Here is a 10715-nt window from a genome sequence, read left to right on the forward strand (position 1 = left end):
CTCAAATAAATCTAAGTGAACCAAGAGAGAATTTCTTCAAAAATACTAAGCACACCGTGCTCAAAAAGATATAAGTGAAGCACTAGAGCAAGTCCATTGCTCATAAAAATTTAAGTGAAGCATAGAGAGCAATTCTAACAAGTCATGAAATAATTTTGGCTCTCTCAAATAGGTGTGTCCAGCAAGGATTGATGACTTAAAACGCATAATAAAACAAGCAAAGACTCATATCATATAAGATGCTCCAAGCAAAACACATATCATGTGACGAATAAAAATATAGTTTCGAGTAAAATACCGATGATCGTTGGAAGAAAGCGGGGATGCCACTCGGGGGCATCCCCAAGCTTAGTTGGTTGCTCATTCTTGGATAATAGCTTGGGATGCTGGGGCATCCCCAAGCTTAGGCTCTTCCATCCTTCCTTCATCCATCGTAAGATAACCCAAAACTTGAAAACTCCAATCACACAAAACTCAAGAAAACCTTCGTGAGATCCGTTAGTATAAGAATAATAAATCACTACTATAAGTGCTGTATCAAACCAATTCATATTTTTTTTGTATTATATCTACTGTATTCCAACTTTTCTATGGAAAAAACTCATCAAAGAAAACCATAGAACCATCAAAATAAGCACACAACACAAAGAAAATAGAATCTGTCAAAACAGAACAATCTATAGCAATCTGACTATTTCGAATACTTCTGTAACTCCAAAAACCCTGAAAACTTATGAAGACCTGAGAAATTTGTATATTGATTTATTGCAAGTGGAATGGGTATTTTATCGCTCTCTGGTAAAAAATGAAAATAATTTTCATGAGCAAATTTTTTTTTGTTTTTTCAGCAAGATCAAACAACTATCACCCAAGAAGATCCTAAAGGCTTTACTTGGCACAAACACTAATTAAAACATAGAAAACACAATCATAACATTAGAATAATTGTGCTAACACTCAAGAACAGGAAGCAAAAAAGCAAAAATATATTTTTTTCATTGGGTTGCCTCCCAACAAGCGCTATAGTTTTACGCCCTTAGCTAGGAATAAAGCAATGATCTAAGTTTTGTCATCTTTGGTTCGAGATTCATAAGATGCCCTCATGATTGATTCATAAGGTGGCTTAATTCTAGTTCTAGGAAAGTGTTCCATACCCTTCCTCAAAGGAAATTGGAACCTAATATTGCCTATTTCATATCAATCACAACACCGATAGTGTGTAAAAACGGTCTACCAAGAATAATTGGACAAGACGGATTGCGATCAATATCAAGAACAATAAAATCTATGTGCACATAATTCCTATTTTCAATAATAAGAACATCATTAATTCTTCCCATAGGCTTTTTAATAGTAGAATCCGCCAAGTGTAAATTCAAAGAACACTCTTCAAGATTAGTAAGACCAAGCACATCACATAAAGATTTCGGAATTGTAGAAACAGCAGCACCCAAGTCACAGAAAGCAAAACACTCATAATTTTTTAATATTGACTTTGATAGTAGGTCCCATTCATCATGCAATTTTCTAGGAATTGATACTTCTAATTCCAATTTTTCTTCAAGAGCTTTCATCATAGCATCAACAATATGTTTAGTAAAAGCTTTATTTTGCTCATAAGCATGGGGTGAATTTACCATGGATTGCAACAAAGAAATACAATCAATCAAAGAGCAACTATCATAATTAAAGTCTTTGTAATCCAAAAGAGTGGGCACATCACTAGCTAAAGTTTTGACCTCTCCAAACCCACTTTCATCAATTTTCTCAACAAGATTTTCACCCTCCAAAATATTGGGATGCCTTCTACCTAAAGTTGACTCTTCCCCGGTCCCTTTTTCATCAATATTAACTTTACTAAACAAGGAATCAATAGAGGAAACACCAATCATTTTAAGATATTCATCACTTTTATCCTCTAGTGAGATTGGTTTAGCGGCCATTTGATTAAATAGAGTAGCTTGTGCATTGGATATTTTTCCTAGCAAACTTTTAGCAAAGGCATACTTAGATTGGCGATTGCAAACTTCTCTACTAATATCATCAGGTTGTTTTGTTATAGCATCAAGCACAATAGAGTGTTCCTTAAGTTCTTCGGTAAAATACTTATTATGCTCATATTGTGTAGTCATATATTCCTTAGTACTTTTCTCAATTTCAAGCAAAATATTGGGGTAAGGAACATCATAATATTTTATTTGAGGAATCATGACTACGCGAACAAGAACACACATAAAAATAGATCCGACAAGAAAACGGCGAACGGAGAAAGAGGGGCGAATAAAACGACAAATTTTTGTGAAGTGGGGGAGAGGAAAACATGAGGCAAAAGGAAAAGAATGTAAATTGTGAGGAGATGAGATTTGTGATTAGGAACCTGATTATGTTGAAGATCCTTCCGGGCAACGGCGACAGCAATTCCTTTGATTGCTCCCTGACTATAGCGCCAGAAAACTCCTGTCTGCTAGGACTACGTCGGTATTTCCCCAAGGAGGAAGGGAAGATGTAGCACAGAGAAGGTAGGTATTTCCTTCAGTGATGAAACAAGGTTATCAAACCAGTAGGAGAACCAAGCAACACAACGTAAACATCACCTGCACACAAATAACAACACCTCGCAACCCGAAGTGTTAAAGGGGTTGTTAATCCCTTTCGGGTAACGATTCCAGAAATTTGTAGTAGATTGAAATAATAGATCGTAAATAAAATAGTGCAGCAAAGTATTTTTTGTATTTTTGGTTTAATATATCTGAATAAAAATGCAAAGGAAAAGTAGACTGCAAGCAAATATATGAGAAAGAAGACCCGAGGCCCATACGTTTCACTAGTTGCTTCTCTCGAGAAAGATAGCAAATGGTGCGTAAAAAATTACTATTGGGCAATTGATAGAAACTCAAATAATTATGAACATATCCAGGCAATGATCATTACGTAGGCATCACGTCCAAGATTAGTAGACCGACTCCTGCCTGCATCTACTACTATTACTCCACACATCAACCGCAATCCAGCATGCATCTAGTGTATTAAGTTCATGGAAACACGGAGTAATGCAATAAGAACAATGCCATGATGTAGAAAAGATCCGTTTATCTATTGTGTAGATATAGATCCCATCTTTTTATCCTTAGTAGCAATGATACATACGTGTCTCTTCCCTTTCTGGCACTGGGACCAAGCACCGTAAGATCGAACCCACTACCGGGCACCTCTTCCCATTGCAAGATAAATAGATCAAGTTGGCCAAACAAAACCCAAATATCGGAGAAGAAATACGAGGCTATAAGAGATCATGCATATAAGAGATCAAAGAAACTCAAATAACTTTCATGGATATAAAAAGATATGACTGATCATAAACTCAAAGTTCATCAGATCCCAACAAACACACCGCAAAAAAGTTACATCATATGGATCTCCAAGAGACCATTGCATTGTGAATTCAGCGAGAGAGAGAGAGAGAAAGCCATTTAGCTACTAACTACGGACCCGAAGGTCTACAAAGAACTACTCACGCATCATCGGAGAGGCACCAATGGAGGTGGTTAACCCCATCTGAGATGGTGTCTAGATTGGATCTGGTGGTTCTGGACTCTGTGGCGGCTGGATGAATATTTCGTCGACGCTTCTAGGGTCCTGGTATTTTTGGGGTTTTTATAGAGCAAAGAGGCGGTTTGGGGGGCACCCGAGGTGGGCACAACCCACCAGGGCACGCCTGGGCCTCCTGGCGTGCCCTGGTGGGTTTTCCCCTCCTTGGGACTCCCCCAGGTGCAACCAGGGCCCAACATGTTCCTTCTGGTCTATAAAAAATCTCCGTAAAGTTTCGTGGCATTTGGGCTCCGTCTGATATTGATTTTGTAACATCCCAAATTTTCAATTTTGAATGTTATACATTAGATCATAAATGCATAGCATATTTTATTTTGCATTTTGGTTGATCCTAGAAATTTCTACGCAACTCAAGGACCCACGGAGAGAGTTGAGGAATTCTTTATTTTCATATTTGAGTTTTCTCAAATTTTGAGAATAGGATCATTTGATTTTATTTATTTTATCATCTATTATTTTATTACAAAAATATGAGAGAGGGAATAAAATGACTTTCCCAAAATAAAGAAATATTGAGGATTTAAAAATAAAATCAAATAAGATTTTATTTCGGAGTTTTTCGCTATTTTATTTGAATTTAGGAAAAATGTGGGTTTTTCGAAATTGCATTTAGGCCCCAAATAAATGTTCACCTTGTGCGGCTTGATTTTAGAAGCCCGGGAAAATTTTATTTTGGGATTTTTGGAGTCCGTTTAGTATTTCTTTTTATTTTCTTCCGCGCGTAATTATTTAAAAAAAACGAACCGACCTAACGGGCCGTGTCCGACTAGGACTCCGGCCCGACTAGGCTATATAAGCCGGGGGGAGGCCCAGCCGAAGCCAGCCCCCCAGCCCCCGAAAACCCTAGCCGCCAGCGCCCGCCGCCGCCGCCACCCGCCGCCGCCGCACGCCGCCCGAGGTCCGCCGCCGCCTCATTTTCTGTGCCGGTTTTTTTATTTTTATTTTGAAAAACCGTTCGGTTTTTCTGTCGGTTTTTTAGTTTCGGTTTTTTAAATAGATCGGTTTTTCCAGTTTATTTAATTCAGCGAGCGTTCGTCGTTTTTCTTTTTCTTGGATTAAATCCGCGATTTTTCTGATCGCGATTCCTGATCCGATTTTCGTTTTAGTATAACTTTTTGCTCGTTTATCGGAATCAGGCGATTCAAGCGCCTGGAGTGTCGTCTCGAAACCCTCTATCTGTTTAACCAACTTAAACAAGTTTTTGCCACTGCAAAATTTGCCCTAGATCCAGATTGCTAGAACGAAGTTGTTTTCTTTCGCCGTTTGACTTTCGTTGCTTCGTTCGATTTGATTCTTTTTGCAAACCGGAGTTATTAAGTTGAACCTTCTGGTTAGATCTCTTATTCGAGTTTTACCTGTGCATTAGATAAGTACTTATTGTATGCTTGTTTGTTTGTCTGCGATAGAATACCTGGAGCCGCCTGTTACTTCGAATCGCTAGGTTTCGCGGATCATCAGCAAGGCAAGTAACACTTTGATCATACTTTTTGTACAACTCAGTTTTATTGCATTAGATCAATCCTCACACATTGCATGACTAGGATCTAATTAAATTGTGGGATGGGAAGTAGTTGAGGTAGTACCTATTACCTGTTTATTATCAAACCTTTGGGAGTTACTTCTACGTTTGCTTATTATGCCATGCTATGCTAGTAGACGTGGATTGGGTGAGTGATATCCATGATAGATGTGAGTTTGTTAATTAATGGTTTATCTAAGGTGGCAACTTAAACACACATCTGGGTGGATTGAGGCACCTGGGTATTCCAGGACTTGCCTGTTTTCTTTTGGACCGCCACCCAGGCTCAAAGGGGTCATGAGACTATTCATACTAGAAACTTCCGTATGCAGCCACAAGCTATTATGGGCTCTAGCATAGTTGACTAAGTCGTGCGAACTCTTACAGTGGTAGACTAGCAGATGTAGGGGATGTAGGTGGTACGGTCTACCCGATCATAAGGTGCGAGCGCTTCTGAAAGACTATGTCTCGGTCATCCGTCTTCTCAAACACCATGTAGTGCGAGAAACCAAACGGAGGCGATCGAGTCTTGTGGGGAAAAGTGCGCAAACCTCTGCAGAGTGTAACAAACTAATCATGGTTAGCTGTGTCCCCGGTTATGGACATCTTGAGTATCTAGTACCTGGATTATCATGTGAATCTCAACATGTTACTTTAAATTAATTTTGTTGGGTTTTGTTAATGATGATGCTTAATTGGGATTGAGAATGCTGTCAACCATTCTTAATGTTTAACAACCACCATGATAGTTAAATCAATTTATTCCTTTGCAGTAGGAAAAAATTGGCTTTACGCAAAACTGTAACCATAGAGCTTTCCACCAGCCAAATATGCATATAGTATAGTTGTTTCATTCCATTACTCTCCATGTGTTACATTGCCAGCATATTCCATGTGCTGACCCGTTTCAAGCTGCAACGTTAATGTTGCAGACTTTTCAGACGACGATTAAGGAGTTTTTAGGTCGTGGTTCTATACTCAGTGATGCCGTTGGAGTTGATGGACTCACTTATCTTCCAAGCCTTCCGCTGTTATAGTTATTAGATGGCCTTAAGCCATATTTATTGTAATAAGTTCTCTATGGAGACACTCGATGTAATAAGTGTGTGATTGCTACTCTGTTATAAATCCTCCGAGTACTGTGTGGTGTCAGCATTACTGATCCAGGGATGACACCGGAGCACAGAGATCAGACTGTTTGAGGTCTGGTCTCTACAGAGATGGTATCAGAGCACACGCTGACTGTAGGACACGACCACTAAGCTAAAGACCTAGATCACTATTCACTCTCTTCTCTTCTGACCTCTCATATTTTCTACTCTTTAGGATGGCGGATGCAAAGAACAAGTTCACGCAATCGGATGAAGATACACCCTTTGGACGTCACTTGAAGGAAGTCACTAGATACCTGAACATAGGAGTACCAAGTTTCACCGGAACCTACAACGCCACTTTACCTGAAGAAGAGCGCTGGATGATTCAAGTTCAAGTTCCAGGAAGGACATTCATGCCAGTCACTGAGCCCATAGAGTTTTCTTTTGATGCACCAACTTGGAATCTAGGAAAGAGCATGGCAGCTCATATCTCCATGGGACGCATTAGAGAAGTCTACTGCAAGGATCTCAAGGACACTATCTACCAGATTTGTGGGCGCCGAGATGAGCACTGGGAGATGATCTGTACCAGGAAGGATAGATCAATTGCAGCTTTTATCCAGAAGTTAAACCAGCACATTCGACGACAGGAGAACCAGATGTGCGCTGACATGATAGACCTGAAGAAGGCAAGGACAAGAATCAAGGAACTGGAGGAAGAACTCAAGGCTACACGTGAAGATTATGAAGAAGAAATTGAAGTATTGGTAGATAAGAATGCTGACCTAACAATGAAGATCGGGATATTTATGGGAGGCCCTACACCAGTAGATGAAGACAAAGAACCCAAGGAGATTAGCCCGGAAGACTACATCATCATCGACGACACCGACACGGATCCAGATGAGAGCGATGATGACTATATTGATGAAGCTGGAGCAGATATCATGGAGTCTGCAACCAAAGAATATTTTTAGTAGACCACCTCATCAGTAGTAGTAGTCCACCATGTAAATAAAGTAGTTCGAGCACTTTTGCGATAGTTAGATCGATTGTATGCCCTTGTTTGATTGAATGAAATGAATTGTTTGCTTTTGCCTCATGTGCATATGGGTAGTGTTTTCTCTTTAGACCCCCTCTATTCTTACATCTCATCTTTTCTAAACCCTCACATGCCTCCGAGACGTGATTCCGGATTTACCTTTCCACAGGAGCTCACCCAGTTGATCCAGCAGCAGAACACATTGATGCAGTTGCTAGTCCAGAATCAGAATCAGGGGAACAACAACAACAACCCACCACCACCACCACCACCTGTTGATCACTTAGCCCGTTTTCTTAGGCTGAATCCGCCGGTGTTTTCCAGTAGCACCGAGCCGATAGTAGCAGATGATTGGCTCCTCAAGACAACTAGAGAGTTGACCACAGCAGGATGCACAGATGCGGAGAAGGTTAAGTTTGCCGCACATCAGCTTGAAGGACCCGCAGCATCATGGTGGGAGAATTTCACAGCCACTTTCCCTGTCGACACTGTCACATGGGACCAGTTTCAGCAGGCTTTTCGTACTGCCCATGTTTCAGCAGGAGCTATGGCCATGAAGAAGTGTGAGTTTTGCAACTTGCGCCAAGGAGGACGGACAGTTGGCCAGTATGTGGAGGACTTTAGTAAGTTAGCATGTTATGCCCCAGATGACGTTGCTACGGATGCAGCTAAGCAGGAGAAGTTTCTGGAAGGACTGAACGATGAGTTGAGCATGCAGTTGATGGTAGCAACCTTCAACAACTACCAGGAGTTGGTAGATCGTGCACTTATGATTGAAGGGAAGCAGCAACAAATTGAAAATCGCAAGAGGAAGTATGGACAAGGAAAGTACAACTTAGGAGCCTAGCAGAAGCCACGTTTTACCCCTAGACCGTGAGGACATTTTTAGCATACCCATGGGGGAGGTAGCTCGCACACTCACAGTGGCACCAAGAATGGTAAATGGGAATGGAGGAAGCAACGGCCAGAACCGCACCAACCCATCAACCCCAGCCAAGAAAGACCTGAGCCAAGTCACTTGCTTTAAGTGTTCAAAGACTGGACATTATGCCAATGAATGTCCTGAATTACAAAATGGAAATAGCAATGGAAGCTCTGGGAAGAAGCCGAACCCTTTCAACAGGGGACAGGTGAACCACGTTAGCGTGGAGGAGGTTGAAGCTCAGCCTGATGCAGTCATAGGTAAGTTTTTGGTTAAGTCATTTACTACACTCGTTCTTTTTGATACCGGTGCATCACATTCATACATCTCAAGGGGATTTGTGGATAAGTATAACCTGTCAACCCAAGCCCTTAGGTCACCCATGTTAGTAACCTCGCCTGGAGCAGAATATTTGGCTAGTCGATGGTGTGATCGGTTACCATTAAGGATTGCTAACTATGTTTTTCCCTCAAACCTAATAGTATTGGAATCCCAAGGATTGGATCTGATATTAGGCATGGATTGGTTGTCAAAGTATGAAGGGAACATTGAATGTGCTAGTAAGTCAATTTTGCTTACCACACCAGAAGGGAGAAGGATCAAGTATGTATCCCGACATGTGCCAAAGGGAACTCAAGTAAATTGCTTAACAGGAGTTGTGCAGGAGGAAGTACCAGTGGTAAGGGATTTCCCTGATGTATTTCCAGAAGAGTTGCCCGACATGCCACCGGATAGAGATATTGAGTTTTTGATTGAGCTATTGCCAGGCACATGGCCAATATCAAAGAGACCATACAGGATGCCTGCAAAGGATTTGGTGGAAATTAAGAAGCAGATTAAGGAGTTACTGGATAAAGGATATATTCGCCCAAGTTCTTCGCCTTGGGGATCGCCAGTACTTCTGGTGGAGAAGAAGGATGGATCGTTAAGGATGGTTGTCGATTATCGAGGATTGAATGAAGTAACCATCAAGAACAAGTACCCACTACCGATGATCAATGATCTTTTTGATCGTTTGCAAGGAGCTAAGGTATTTTCCAAGATCGATCTTCCATCAGGATACCACCAGTTGAAGATTCAAGAATAGGATATACCTAAGACAACTTTTACCACCAGGTATGGGCTGTACGAGTATACTGTTATGTCATTTGGTCTGACTAACGCACCTGCATATTTTATGAACACGATGAACAAAGTTTTTATGGAGTTCTTGGATAAGTTCGTCGTGGTGTTCATTGATGATATCTTGGTTTACTCGAAGAATGAAGAGGAACATAAGGAACATTTGTGTTTGGTACTTGGAAAGCTCAGAGAACATCAATTATATGCCAAGTTTAGCAAATGTGAGTTTTGGTTGAAGGAAGTTGGATTTCTCGGACACGTTATATCCAGAGAAGGTATAGCAGTTGATCCCACTAAAGTTGATACCGTGACCAAGTGGGAAGCACCAACCACGGTTGGAGAGATCCGAAGTTTTCTTGGACTCGCAGGATACTACCAGAGATTTATTGAGAATTTCTCAAAGATTGCGAAGCCTATGACTGAGTTGTTGAAGAAAGATACCAAGTTCATATGGACGGAGGAATGTGAGCCTAGTTTCCAGGAGTTGAAGAAACGTTTGGTTACCTCACCAGTGTTGATTTTGCCAGACCAGACCAAGGATTATGAGGTGTATTGCGACGCTTCACGTCGAGGACTTGGAGCAGTGCTTATGCAGGAAGGGAGAGTTGTTTCATATGCCTCAAGAAAACTGAAACCTCACGAGTTGAATTATGCTACGCATGATTTGGAATTAGCCGCCGTAGTGCATGCATTGAAAACATGGAGACATTTCCTCATTGGAAATCATTGTGAGGTGTACACGGATCATAAGAGTTTGAAATACATTTTCACACAGAAGGAGTTAAACCTCAGACAAAGGAGATGGTTGGAGCTCATTAAGGATTATGATATGAAATTGCATTATCACCCCGGAAAGGCTAATGTAGTAGCCGACGCACTAAGCCGTAAGGGCCACGTCAACACATTAATGACGGGAGGAATACCAAGGGAGTTAGCTGAAAATCTTCTAGAGTTATGTTTGGAAATAGTTCCGAGAGGCTATGTAGCAGCACTGGAGATTCAGTCTACATTGATAGATAAAATCAGAGAAGCTCAAAGGACTGACAAGGAGATCGCTTCTATTAAGGAGAAACTTACCAAAGGAAAGGCTAAAGGATTTCGTGAGGATGAGCACGATACCCTATGGTTTGAAGACCGTGTTTACGTGCCCAATGACCCGGAGATCAGGAAGTTGATACTGCAAGAGGCACATGATTAACCATATTCGATTCACCCAGGAAATACCAAGATGTATTTGGATTTGAAGGATATTTTCTGGTGGACCGGAATGAAGAAGGATATTGCGGAGTACGTAGCAGTTTGTGATGTATGTCAAAGAGTAAAGGCAGAGCATCAGAAGCCAGCAGGAATGTTACAACCATTGCCGATACCCGAATGGAAGTGGGATAAGTTAGGCATGGATTTTAT

Source organism: Triticum urartu, chromosome 2A, assembly GCF_056163025.1.
Source record: "Triticum urartu cultivar PI428250 chromosome 2A, HENAU_Tu73, whole genome shotgun sequence".
In the NCBI taxonomy this organism is placed as follows: Eukaryota; Viridiplantae; Streptophyta; class Magnoliopsida; order Poales; family Poaceae; genus Triticum; species Triticum urartu.